Source organism: Oncorhynchus keta, chromosome 4 (assembly GCF_023373465.1).
Source record: "Oncorhynchus keta strain PuntledgeMale-10-30-2019 chromosome 4, Oket_V2, whole genome shotgun sequence".
NCBI lineage: Eukaryota > Metazoa > Chordata > Actinopteri > Salmoniformes > Salmonidae > Oncorhynchus > Oncorhynchus keta.
In genome coordinates, this window is record NC_068424.1 from 45,027,476 (window position 1) to 45,041,653 (window position 14,178).

General features: G+C 47.1%; 1 protein-coding gene across 1 annotated transcript in view; it reads right to left on the minus strand.

Annotated features, from left to right (window-relative positions):
* Positions 1-14,178, minus strand: part of LOC118383088 (slit homolog 3 protein-like) — a 225,863-nt gene that overhangs the window by 73,792 nt on the left and 137,893 nt on the right. The window lies entirely within an intron of this gene.

Consider the following 14,178-nt stretch of genomic DNA (forward strand, 5'->3'; position numbering starts at 1 on the left):
AAATGGATTGGACATGATTTGGAAAAGTACACACCTGTCTACATAAGGTTCCGCAGTTGACAGTGCATGCCAGAGCAAAAACCAAGCCATGAGGTCAAAGGAATTGTCTGTAGAGCTCTGAGACAGGATTTTGTCGAGGCATAGTTCTGGGGAAGGCTACCGAAAAAATTCTGCCGCATTGAAGGTCCGTTTGGAACCACCAAGATTCTTCTTAGAGCTGGCCGCCCGGCCAAACTGAGTAATCAGGGGAGAAGGGCCTTGGTCAGGGAGGTGACCAAGAATCTGGTCACTCTGACAGAGCTCCAGAGTTCCTCTTTGGAGATGGGAGAACCTTCCAGAAGGACAACCATCTCAGAACTCCACCAATCAGGCCTTTAAGGTAAAGTGGCCAGACAGAAGCCACTCCTCAGTAAAAGGCACATGACAGCCCGCTTGGAGTTTGCCAAAAAGCACCGAAAGACAAGATTCTCTGCTCTGATGCCAAGCGTCGCATGTGAAGGTAACCTGGCACCATCCTTACGGTGAAGCATGGTGGTAGCAGCATCATGCTGTGGGGATGTATTTCAGTGGCAGGGACTGGGAGACTAGTCAGGATCGATGGAAAGATGAACGGAGAAAAGTACAGAGAGATCCTTGATGAAACCCTGCTCCAGAGCGCTCAGGATCTCAGACTGGGGCGAAGGTTCACCTTCCAACAGGACAATGACCCTAAGCACACAGCCAAGACAACGCAGGAGTGGCTTCAGGATAAGTCTCTGAATGTTCTTGAGTGGCCCAGCCAGAGTCTGGACTTGAACCTGAACGAACATCTCTGGAGAGACCTGAAAATAGCTGTGCCGCGACGCTCTCCATCCAACCTGACAGAGCTTGAGAGGAGAGAAGAATGGGAGAAACTCCCCAAATACATGTGTGCCAAGCTTGTAGCGTCATACCCAAGAAGACTCAAGGCTGCAATCGCTGTCAAATGTGCTTCAAAATAGGATGGAGTAAAATGTCATATTTCAGTATTTTTTTTATTTTACACATTTGCAAATAAAATCTAAATCTATCTTTTGCTTTGAAAATTGTATTGTAAAATGTAATCAATTTTAGAATAAAGCTGTAAACATAACAACATGTGGAAATAGTGAAGGGGTCTGAATATTTTCCAAATGCACTGTAGCTAAGTAGCAGAAGCAGTGGTACCCTTCTCAATCACCCAGAAGGGGTGTATTCATTAGCAAACAAGTGTTTCTACTGGACATATTCAGGTCGGTCCCTGCCCATTTGGTTCCTATTGAAGACACCCAGGTGCAACAGGTTTGTTTGAACAGCACAAAGGTTCTTGTCAGAGAACTGGATGGTGCCTGTTGTTCACAGCATACTGTTCATCCACACCTCATCCCTTGCCTGCCTGTCTGCTTGTGTTGTGGGCCATATGATGCTGCTGGTGCAGGCGTGTCCACAACAGCGTGTAATAAGCTTTAGCACAACGATGATATTATCAGCAGCAGCAGGCAGAGGGAGGGAAAGAGGGAGGCAGCAGTAATTCCCTTTCTCTCCATCCAGCAACAGTAAATGTGAATAGTACTACTTAGCAGACTTAAGTCTTGTAATCTAGCCGTCCCACCCCTCCGTCACTAGATAGCCCCCTCCACCTCCACCCGTCCCCTCTGCACCACCTCCCTGGGAAGTGTTAATGTGCACCTGCTATTTCTAAATTTGGGACTTTAATGGTTCCCGGATCGGCCGGATCGGCTCGGTAGCTAGAAACAGAAAGTGCCGAGTCCTGTCGGCGAGACGACGTTACGGGCGGAGGCAGGAGGCTTGTTTTACAGCGTCTTACTGTACTATTACTGGTAATAAGGGGTTTAGCGGGACTAGAGAGGATGCCGATCGCAGCAGATCCTCAGAGTGGAATGGACGAGAGTAAAGACTGGCCTGCTGGTTTTTACAGTTCATGCATGTTTTAAGGAAAGTGTTGGGAGCACTGGGCAGCGGCCACTGGTGTGACGCCATGTATCAACTCTCACTGTAACAGGCTGATTGAAACCCATAAAGGAGAGAGGAGGAAGACGGATATGACTACAACACGGCGTGGTTCAACATATCTGTGTTCAGATTTCTAATTGGACCAGTGGAAAATCCCCATCAAGGCAACAGCAAAGCTGCAAAAAAAACGATGGTCGCATGAAAACAAAGGGAAGGGAAAAAATCCCCTAAAATTAAATACTTTGTGGAATTCTAAATGATGTTTTCATATTTATTTTGGAAGCAATAAGCAGGGGCAACCAAATGGCAAGGAAAATGATTGTTATTCCACAATTAAATTATATACGGGGCGGAATCACCCCTGTCAGTCTGACCAAATTGGCACTTCTAGTGAGGAGAGTAACTCCATCCCACTTGTCAAGGCCACTGTGGCTCTCAGGCTCATCTGGCTTAGAACTACTGCTGGGTTTTTGCCATAGTGGAGGGAAGGAAGGAGAGAGAGGGCGGGATTGAGCGAGAGAGAGAGTAGGAGAGAGAAAAAGGGAATGAGAGAGGGAGAAAGACAGAGGGAGGAAAGAAAAAAAGAGAGAAAAGAGAGAGCATGGGTCGGGGATGGGTCTGGCTGGGACGAAGGGAGCAACGCCCTGGTAAAACCCTGTAATATTGAACCATCAACAGGGGAAAATGGCCTCTGCCCAGGAAGGACACTCACTTATCTCTCCCACCGGCCAGAGAGAGATTTTCCAAGGAGCTGGCTGTCATGATAACGAGGAACCAGAAACCACTGAAGAGTTAGTGGCCAACGTGTTCAGCTACGTCCATATTTCAACATGGTCGTTTTTTAACACTGTCCGGTCCTAGAGGGCATTTAGCCATACGGTTCACAATTGATCCGATTTACTGGGGGGCCCTGTGCAATTTGTCCTGATTACAGTAATCACACAGACAAGAGAGGCAGTATCTCAATTACGCACAACAGCTCTTTCAAGGTCTTTGTCTGCCTAGTTAAAATCCACTAACCTGCTAATCTAATATTAGAACATTAGAACATGACCTAATGGCAAAATATGATGAATTCCTAAATCTGTTGGAGCTGACATTAGCCTCTCAGGCATGTCTGTCTGTCACCGGGGGAACGTAATCTGTTGTGTAGTGTAATGTAGTGCTGTATAGGGCCCCTATCTCTGTCCCCAGCCAGGGAGGCAGTGATGGAGCTGAGTCTTTACCAGCAGCCCATGAGGTTGACGCTATCGCATGTTGTCTATAGGGCCTGCGGAGTCTGATCACTGCCCCAGCCGTCAATCCATCTTTATCCTTGCTCTCTCTCTCTCTCTCTCTCTTTCAATCTCTATCCCTCTCTCTCACACTCTCTCCCCTCAGGCCGCTCCCTCTCGCCCCTCTATCACCGTCGTCCTTCTCCGCCTCTCTCTCTCTTTTTCCTCCCCACTCCGCCCCTCTCTCTCTCTTTTTCCTCCCCACTTCGCCCCTCTCTCTCTCATTTTCCTCCCCACTCCGTCCTTCTCTCTCTCTTTTTCCTCCCCACTCCGTCCTTCTCTCTCTCTTTTTCCTCCCCACTCCGTCCTTCTCTCTCTTTTTCCTCCCCACTCCTCCCCTCTCTCTCTCTTTTTCCTCCCCACTCCGCCCCTCTCTCTCTTTTTCCTCCCCACTCCGTCCTTCTCTCTCTCTTTTTCCTCCCCACTCCGTCCTTCTCTCTCTCTTTTTCCTCCCCACTCCGTCCTTCTCCCTCTCTTTTTCCTCCCCACTCCGTCCCTCTCTCTATTTTTCTCCTCCCCACTCCGTCCCTCTCTCTATCTTTTCCTCCCCACTCCGTCCTTCTCTCTCTCTTTTTCCTCCCCACTCCGTCCTTCTCCCTCTCTTTTTCCTCCCCACTCCGTCCCTCTCTCTATTTTTCTCCTCCCCACTCCGTCCCTCTCTCTATCTTTTTCCTCCCCACTCCGTCCCTCTCTCTATCTTTTTCCTCCCCACTCCGTCCCTCTCTCTATCTTTTTCCTCCCCACTCCGTCCCTCTCTCTATCTTTTTCCTCCCCACTCTGTCCCTCTCTCTATCTTTTTCCTCCCCACTCCGTCCCTCTCTCTATCTTTTTCCTCCCCACTCCGTCCCTCTCTTTTTCCTCCCCATTTTTCTTTTTCCTCCCCACTCCGTCCCTCTCTCTATCTTTTTCCTCCCCACTCCGTCCCTCTCTCTATCTTTTTCCTCCCCACTCTGTCCCTCTCTCTCCCCACTCTGTCCCTCTTTCTTCCTCCCCACTCTGTCCCTCTCTCTATCTTTTTCCTCCCCACTCTGTCCCTCTCTCTATCTTTTCCTCCCCCCACTCCGTCCCTCTCTCTATCTTTTTCCTCCCCACTCTGTCCCTCTCTCTATCTTTTTCCTCCCCACTCCGTCCCTCTCTCTATCTTTTTCCTCCCCACTCCGTCCCTCTCTCTATCTTTTTCCTCCCCACTCCGTCCCTCTCTCTATCTTTTTCCTCCCCACTCCGTCCCTCTCTCTATCTTTTTCCTCCCCACTCTGTCCCTCTCTCTATCTTTTTCCTCCCCACTCTGTCCCTCTCTCTATCTTTTTCCTCCCCACTCTGTCCCTCTCTCTATCTTTTTCCTCCCCACTCCGTCCTTCTCTCACTCTTTCCGGCTGCAACCGTTGGGGACTGCCGCTGTTCCTGATACCTCTCTATCCTTCTCCCCTCCACTAACGGCCATGTTTTACTGACACACTCTCCCTCTCCCTCTCCCTCTCTCTCTCTCTCTCTTTTATTCAGCTTTTTACGTTTGGTTATTTTCCCCGTCTTGAATCTGCACAGCGAGTTATTTATTTCCTGATTGAACCACTACTGAACTAATGATTCTTAATGAAAGCAGGGGATGCTAGCTGAGTTCATACAATGCTCCAGGAAGACAATGGCGCCTATGTGTCTCGATTATGTAGCCTCTATGCTTTAATGGGATCAATAGAGTATCCTGAATTATAGCTTGTTGTGTAGTGGAACAATGTTACTTCATGATTTTCTTTAGAGCTCCATCGATGTCCTGGTCATAGGATTATTCTTTTATTAACTGACCCCATTACTTCTCCTTAAAACAGAGACGGGCTCTGTCCGAGGTACGGGTTCTCCGATATTTTTCCAGTGCGATTTCTTTCTTCGCTCTCTGCCATGCTAAGAAAGCTTTCCCACACTTGCAAAAAGGCCTACTTTGGGGTCTCGAGTGCTCTCTGCCTCTCTCCAGACCCTCATTAAGGCTTTTTGGAGAGGGCCCCTGGATACGTCACTTTTTTTAAATTTAAAGGACACAGCGAGGGGGGCTGGGGCTGCAGTGGCTAGTGGGTAAGACAGGACTGGAGCGGAGCAGTGGGAGGGAGTGTAGGGCTGGGATGGACAGGAGGAGTGCATACGGCTCAGTGGAGCTGACTCAGTTACAGAAACTTACAGAGGCTTGAAATCAGGGGCCTGAGAGACACGCAATGCGACATGACGGTGTCATCATCAGCAGCACACTGTTCTGCCATGGTGTGTGTGTGTGTGTGTGTGTGTGTGTGTGTGTGTGTGTGTGTGTGTGTGTGACAGAGAGTGTATTTCAGGAGGTAGGTGAAGAGATTTTCCCCCCAACCTCTTTAACTGTTCTCTCGGCGGGCACATTAGAGTGGCACATTGTAATATCTGAGGGGGCGAGAGGTGAAGTTTCCCACGGGTTCTGCTCCTGGCCATTTCTCCCTCACAATGAGTGTGTGTGTGTGGGGGGTGCGGACTGATTTAAGAGTCTGGTTCCTTCCCAGGAACCACCAGAGTGAATTCCCTCTCTCTCTTCATCTTCATCATCTCACTAAGCCTGCCTAAAGACACCGTGAGAGTGTGTGTAGAGTGTGTGTTTGAGTGTGTGTGTGTGTAGAGGGTCTGCTTTAAAGAAGCCTTGAGTGTTTGAACCAGGCAATCTGCATGTTCCGTCTGTGTGTGTGTGTGTGTGTGTGTCTCCTCTTCCAGAGTCCCATAGTTGTCTCAGATGCCTTCCCTCCCTGTGAGGAGTGACATTTCCACCATGTTGCCATGGAACTCTGGAACAATCCACCACCACCAACACAACAGCCAATGGCACGGCAGCAGCAGCGTTGGAGGCAGCGGGCTGAGAAGTGTCGAGGCAGCGGGCTGAGAAGTGTCGAGGCAGCGGGCTGAGAAGTGTCGAGGCAGCGGGCTGAGAAGTGTCGAGGCAGCGGGCTGAGAAGTGTTGAGGCAGCGGGCTGAGAAGTGTCGAGGCAAGCGGGCTGAGAAGTGTCGAGGCAGCGAGCTGAGAAGTGTCGAGGCAGCGGGCTGAGAAGTGTCGAGGCAGCGGGCTGAGAAGTGTCGAGGCAGCGGGCTGAGAAGTGTCGAGGCAGCGGGCTGAGAAGTGTCGAGGCAGCGGGCTGAGAAGTGTCGAGGCAGCGGTGGAGTTTACAGAACAAGCCTGGAGTTTTTGGGGCCTGGATGTCAAAACAAATGAGCAGAGTGCCTCCAGATGAGGCCTCATTTCATTACGGCCATCGTAACTCATCCACCACTTGTTTGCGGCGTGGCGGAATCCAACCCGAAAGGGATGGAAATGTTTGCCTTTGTTTTACTTAGCGTGGAGGGCTCAGCTAAAGCACAAAGGCGCAATCAGATGTCGTTGAACTCGCAGATGACAAACATCGAAATAACATGCGCTGCAGCTCAAGACCCTGTCCACGTGGTTCGTGTCTAAGTGAGGGCTTATGAGAGACAAAAGAAAACAGTGAGGCGCTTGGGCAATGTGGACATTATCTTATCCAATAGAGACATGCTTTATGGATCCGGAAAATGTAATCGGCAACGGAGAGTAGGGCGGAGGGAGGAAGAGAGAGGATGGTGGAGGGTGGAGGGAGGAGGGTGGAGGGCGGAGGAGAGAGGAGGGTGGAGGGCAGAGGGAGGAAGAGAGAGGAGGGTGGAGGGCGGAGGGAGGAAGAGAGAGGAGGGTGGAGGGCGGAGGGTGGAGGGCGGAGGGTGGAGGGCGGAGGGAGGAGGGAGGAGGGCGGAGGGAGGAAGAGAGAGGAGGGTGGAGGGGGGAGGAGAGAGGAGGGAAGACAAGAGAGGGGGATGAGAAAAAGCGAGGCAGATCCAGCTTTTGGTTCTGTAGATGGAGGGCACTCAGTATTAGCCAGTCACATACTGCAGCAAGAGGCACATGTAGGACGGACAGACAGACAGAGAGAGAGACATGAGTGCCGAGCCATTGATGAGGCCATTACAGCTTAAATGAGGACAGATTGAATCTAAGCTGTTCCCATCCCTTTTTGTCCTGGCGTACAGGAGCGAGTGATTAATTGTGCATTGGGTTGGCTCTGCTGGGACACGATGGGGTCGTTCCTCTCTCTCCTCCTGCTCCCTACCGCCATTGCGCTGCTTTGGCGCAGTCATACCCAGAGATATCGTAAGGGGCCACGTCTGGTGGCAAGGCAATTTCCTGTGCTTGAAACTGCTGTTTGCGAGCTAATGACAGCCCCCCCCCTCACTCACTCGTCAACCCCCCCTTCTCTCCATCTCACTTCCCCTCTCTCTGTCTCACTCTCTCGCCCTCCATCTCAATCTCTATCTCTCTTTCTCTGCCTGCTATCTGACTCATAAAGACTATTCTATTGGCTGAAGGCAACCTTTCAATCAGACCACACTGAGGTAAAGACTGATTTGTCCTTTGGGAGGCACACTGGTGTTGGGGATTATAAATGCATGGAATATCTGATTCACACAGAAGACTCAGTCCCTGACAGTCTCTTCTCTCTCTCTATCCCTCTAACCCCCCCCACCCCCCTCTCTCTCTTTTTATACTCAAACTCTCTGTCTCCCTCTCTACCCCTCTCTCGCTCTCTCTCTCTCTCTCTCTCTCTCTGGGTTATGTGCTCCTCAGTGAGCTACAACTGGGCCTCCATCTCTCTAGCCACAGAAAGGCATTAATCAAGAGGAGTCATCAGCAGTGTTTATGAGATAGAAGTGAGGTCAGAGAGGATACAGACCGAGGGGCAAGGAGACTGAGGCTAGGTCAGGTCACATCAATTCCCTGGAAGCGTCAACGATCGCCTGGCCATGGTACAGCTGACGGACTTAAATACCAGGTAAAGGCCAGCCAAACCAAAAGCACTGAATAGCAAAAACATTATATTTTTGACCCGGTCCCTGTATATAAAAAAAATATTTTTCTGAACCAATGCATTTAGGTTTCGATCAAACACCCACGCGTCTCGCCCTAGACGGCTCTGGAACCAAAATGCAGCCACAGAAATGCGATAGTTTCTTGTGATCACCACAGCTCGGAGCAAATGAGCCGCACTGCATATAACGTAACAGTACTACTCCGCCTCACCCGCTAACACTCTCACCATACAGCATCCATTCAGTCTGCTTCTCCACAGTCAAATCACAACCAGGTCCAACAATGCACTTTCAACAGTTCAAATAAATGACACTGAGTCAACTCCGAAGGCAGTAGGCAACAAGGCAGGAGGGGTGGTGGGGGTCCCCCCTGGTTGGTGTATTTTGGCATGCCTTGGGTCTTCGTGTGAGAGAGGTGCTTACCACTCACCAGCGGGTACAAAACATCATTAAAGTCTACTCATATTAAAGAGGGCATCTGTAACCTCAAAATAAAATAACAGCAAGAATAACAGTAATAGAAGAGAATGCAGTATCAAACAAGCCTGGTGAATCAGTGTTAACATAAAGTGAAGGGAGTCTATGTCCCCATTCGGCTGGTTATGAAGTAACTAAATCACTCTAGTTGGAACACGGAGGCCCCTGTCAAAAAGTCAGGGAAATGCAGAGGGCACACATTGACAAATGACAGTGTTTGGCAGGGCGGAAGGAGTTGGAGGAGGAGGGGGGAGGTCGTTTGTGGTAATGTGAAAACTTGGTCCCTCCCTCTTCTTATCAATGCGTGATGAGGTGAAAGTCACCTTGAGATACCTAGCATGGAAATGTCTCAGCGGCACTTCCATTCCTCATAAAAAAATGACAGAGCCCGGTAGGTCGGCACAAAAAAAAAAAAAAAAGAGAGAGAGTGGCGTTCATTGAGAGACAGAATTTTCTGTACAAAAAGTGGTCATTAAATATGCAGCGGCCCCTCTGTTCTGGAGAGTGCAGCGGGAGGGGGGGGACGATGGAAGATGGCCACGCAGCACTCTGGTAAGAACACAGAGGTCTCCGTAGACGACCTGCAGGCTCTTTGGCTTTTCAAAGAGCATTTCAGACTTGTATAGATTTGTAACGGCTAAAGGACAGATTTAACAAATTACGTAAACGTTATAACCAAAAGAATAATGTACAAATAACATTTCTGCCAGTTTAATTCCTAACAATATTGCAAGTCATATTTTTATCATAATAGTTTTCACAAGTATAATCAAATTTTTCTCTCTCAGTTAAGAAATTATAAGCCATATTCATCACCAGTTAATTGAGGGTAATATTTCCTTGACCAGTATTCTAATACAATGCTAGTATTTCGATTGTTAAAAATCCAATAAAATGTGATATATATATATATATATATATTATTTTTTTTTACACAATTCATTTGCTTAGTGAAACTTACATTTGACAAGTATCTTCAAGGACATCTTGACATAAAAGCGGCATTTATTCAAATCAAATGTCCTAAGAGCAGAAACCATCCAATGAATAATCATCAAAGAATCAGTGGCATATTGGCTCGTCCATCCCCTCCACCCAGCAGTATGTTGGCCCACCATGCAGTGTGCTCTGCTGGCACCCAACCCTGTTCTCCATCTCATTGAGATGCAAGGCATGCCCAATATAAGAAAATGTCCGAGATAGCTTTGAAGTCATTAGTTCAGTCATTAGCACATTTATGTTAAATCCAAATTACAATTCATCACCAGAAAGGGCCGATCATTTATTTTGTGTTGCTTGGCAGGCGTTAAACTGTATTCAGTCATTGGAAGTCACAGAGCTGCACTCATTACGGAGTCCTATTTAGTCCTCCACTAAATCAGCTCTTATTCATTAGCAACTTGGGGGAATAATGCTTAACATCTAACACAAAGCTGACGTGATTGTATAAGGAATTCTTCTCGGGAGAAATAGGCTGAGACCTTTGTATCGGTTGTTTTCTATGATCAGAGAGATTTCTCAGCCACCCAGGCATCAATTGGAATGAGGCCTTTGAAATGACTTGTTTATGTCTAAAGTCAGACGATGCTCTTTAAAAAAAAAATGTAAAAAGAAGTTTAACTATCATTGTGATTAGAAACATCACATGTGTCGACCACCCCAATTTCTGTTTTTTTTAAGAGGGGTATTTGGACACAATGTTTTCTTGAGATCAAACTACAAAGGAGCACCTATATATCACTTTTCTTGACAGCTTCGATAAAAATATTGTGTCCATCTGACTGTGTGTAAATTCATTTCATCAACCAGTTTCTATTTATATACTGTAAAATTCCCAATGTTCTTTTTTGGGGGGTTTTCCCTCCTGGACAAAACACATACCAACATATTTCCGTTTTTTTTAATTTTTTTAACAATGTTGTTCTCCAAAATACTTTGTAAAAACATGGTGGTCTGACAATGTGGAACAAACATGGCTGGTCATGGAGAAATGTGTTACATCAATAATACATTATCTTTGCTTTTCCCTCTTTACCACAGGCTCTTAGAAGGCACCGATAGTTCCCATGCCAGATCTAATAGAAGAATAAATAAAAAAAATACCCAGTAAGGAACAGTTTTAGTGCAGTTGATACCCTTTGATCGTATCACATGAAAGAGAGAGGATCTCATCTATGAGTTCAATTCAAAGGCTAGAAGATGGCACAAGTACAAATACACTGACATACACTAGATATCAGGAGAGATGGTGCATCTACTGCACCATGGACAAGAACCAATTGTAATTTCAATTCTACACTGATACACTGGGCAATAGATATAGGCCTGAACATCAAGATGCTTTCTGGTACGGTATATACCGTATACCGGAGTATTTGGAAAAAGCCACGGGATGGTTTTGCAATACCGTCAAAACGATTTATTTGAGGTTTTTCAATCAATTGTCATATTTGAAGCTACTTTTTAAATTAAAACCGGCAGTCAACTTGTGCAATACACGTTAGGAGTTAAAGCAGATTGCATTCTTCATTTAACCTGTTATTGTACATTACGAAGCTTACCGTCGATCCCCAGAACAGCCGAGTTCAGTCACGTGCCTGTTTGTAAATAGCACAACGGGAGACGGCGGGAGCTGTTGAGACCACAGCGTTCTATATCTATCAGCGAGTCTCTGTTGTGCAGCGCACATGGGGTGATGAAGTTACACTTGTATGCAATTCACCACCAAATGTTTGCCGTCAGAAGTCAAAGAGCTCTGGATGAGTTGTCTGTACAGCTGCCATTTCTTTCCCCTGTGGTTCCTACTTGCATGTTCTTCTCCTTTGTTCTTCTCCCGTCTGCTCCGTGTGCATATGCTGCTCTTCGTTCAGAAAAGCATGCATCCCAACTTCGTTCATTTGCACAATTTCTCTCGTTCACCTTCGCTTGTAAATGTCCACACTCACCGAAAATGACATTCGGTAGCTACGAACTATGCTTGTAGGAGCTGGATTTGCTTGTCTTTGCAATTAGTTTATGTTCGTTTTCGCTAGTTAGCATTTAGCTAACAGCATCTACATGATTTTGCTATTAGTTTGCACTACTTTTGTTAGCATTCTTGTAATAGAGGCCCTTTGGGCTTTTCTTGCATTTTTAGCGCCACCTTGTATGCTATGCTAGTAATAGCGTAAATCCAGGGATAAGAGAATGACAGTATGACAATATGAAAAGCTGGATACCGCTGAACTTACTGTATCTATTTGGAAAATGTGTTGCAGATGTATGATCTTAATTTGATCACTCTTTTGTTGCGGAGAATCCTCCCGCACTTGCAGTGTATTTTAGGTTTAAAAAGGCTTCTAAAGTATGTAATTGCCACTTTGAAATGTCAGACTTGATTTGCACTAATGAAAAATGTATTGCCCAACTAAAATAAAAATTCCATTTGCCAAATGTCCTGTTGCTGCAACATTATTTTCCTGCTGTAGCAAATGGGCTCAAATTAAGATCCTACATTAGTAGGTACACTGCCATAAAATCGAACACTTTGTTTCATTCTAAAACAGAGACAATTGCTCAAAGAAAAAGCCTAATGTACCAAGACTGCATAACCTAATTACATCGAAGGCAATCAATGCCTAGTGCTCCAGTCAAATCTGTGTTGTAGTGGTTCGTGGAGAAGTGGGTGTACTCAAACTTTGGCAAAAAAAAATCCCAAAACGGCCTGCCCGGCGAAGTAATGGTGCCCTGTGTGAAAAATGATATGAGAAACAGTGACATGTATTCTAAAATGATAAATCCCATTTTGGTCTTTCACAGTCATGCCAACCCAAGACGTACCGTGCTAGCAAGCTAATAGTAGGCGTACTATTGAAACAGATAAATTAGGCTGTCAACTGAGTCAGAAATCCACAGGTTTCAGATTTGTTCCATTTTTTTTCTTCAGTCACACACAAAAAAAAATGAAAACAACCAAATGTTATGTTCTAAGTCCACAACAACGCTTAAACCACATCAGGAGACGACTTCTGTGATCTGGGAAAAATCAAAGACATTTAGATTTTTGAGTGTAGTTACTACTTTGGTAACGCATCCGTGGGGGATTAAGAAGTGAGTATTCGTAACGCCCACTGAGAAAGAAAAAGTGGGCATACGACCTACGCCTGTGTATACCCACCACAACAGCACTTAGTCCAATTATCTCCATTTCAGCTGCATGGACATATGGGCGAATTATCATCTTTAAACAACATCTTCACATTCTCCACTGACGTCCGCTTCGTCATGGGCTCTGGTCGAGCACGAGGAAGGTGCAGTATTGTTCATGAAAATTGAATCCACACATGCTGACTTTTATGTCTGGTCTGCTCAGCCGACTAACGCCATCTCATCTCCATCGTGCCATTTTGTGCTGTGGTCGTGAAACAATCGCTAGCCGCTCTATGAGCCAAGGCAGGGCAGAGGGAGGAGGACGCTTAGAATGAACAGCCAGTCCAGCAGCAGGATTATTATCCTTCATTCAAACATATCCTGCACTGCCTTTGAGCACAGCCCTAATATGAGCACCTCAAGTGAGTTCTCTGTGTGAACAAACCAACCAGCTTTTTTGCAGGTTTTCTGTAAAACCGGCGGGTGAGACTGACTGTATGTCTCTCTTGGTCACAAAATGAGCCCTGCTTTAACAGAGGGGAGGGGGGGGGGACAACTGCATTTTGTGCCCTGCCAATGAGCTGATGGATGGGCTAGTATCTGGGAAATGTCTATCTCCCCCAGCAATACTTTCCTGTACTGTCCTATCATATTCTTAGTAGTGCTGCCTGGGCTATCTTCACTGTGCCAGGGCTGGAGGTGCCTCCAGTGAATCCCTCTGCACCAGGACGTAACAGCCTGGGGGGCTGCAGGGGTAAATACTCCCCCAGCACTCAGACCAGTCCGGACGGAACAGGTCCAGACCCCCCAGTAACACCCTCAGCCACAGGGAAGAGTTTCAGACACCGTGCTACAGTACAGCAGCAGCTCACCAGCCAAATAAATGCAACAGTGTCTGTCAGGCCAAGTACTGAGTCTAGTTTAAAGCTTTACACTACGACAGAGGACACAAGCTTAGCCTATAGTTTTGCTACCGAGTTGTTACAATGCATGACACTATTCCCTGACAAGGTTCTGAATGTTTTGGAATATCCAGATATGCCTACATCACACCACAGCAGACGGCCGTAGAACTCGTTTCAACGGGCAACAGTGCACGGACGGACGGACGGACGGACGGGGGGTGCGTTGAAAAGTAGCTTAATGTCACAGTGCAGCACGGAGCGACAAATGAGCCGGTGCAAAACCGCGGTCACACAGTCGACACGGAGAAACAGAAGACACGCGGCGGACAGACAGACTAACGCGTCAGGAGGATGACACTATCACCGCTGCCGCTGGCAGAATGCACAGGTAGAGGCACGCCGCGCTGCTGCGGCTTCACATGCAACACACTTTGCCCTTGGAGGACATTCAACAGAAAACACAGGGAGATAGAGAGATAGCGAGAGAGGGGGGGGGGGAGGGAAAAGAAGAGGGAAGAGCAGGAGAGGTCCCTGCAGATGAGAGGAGAGGA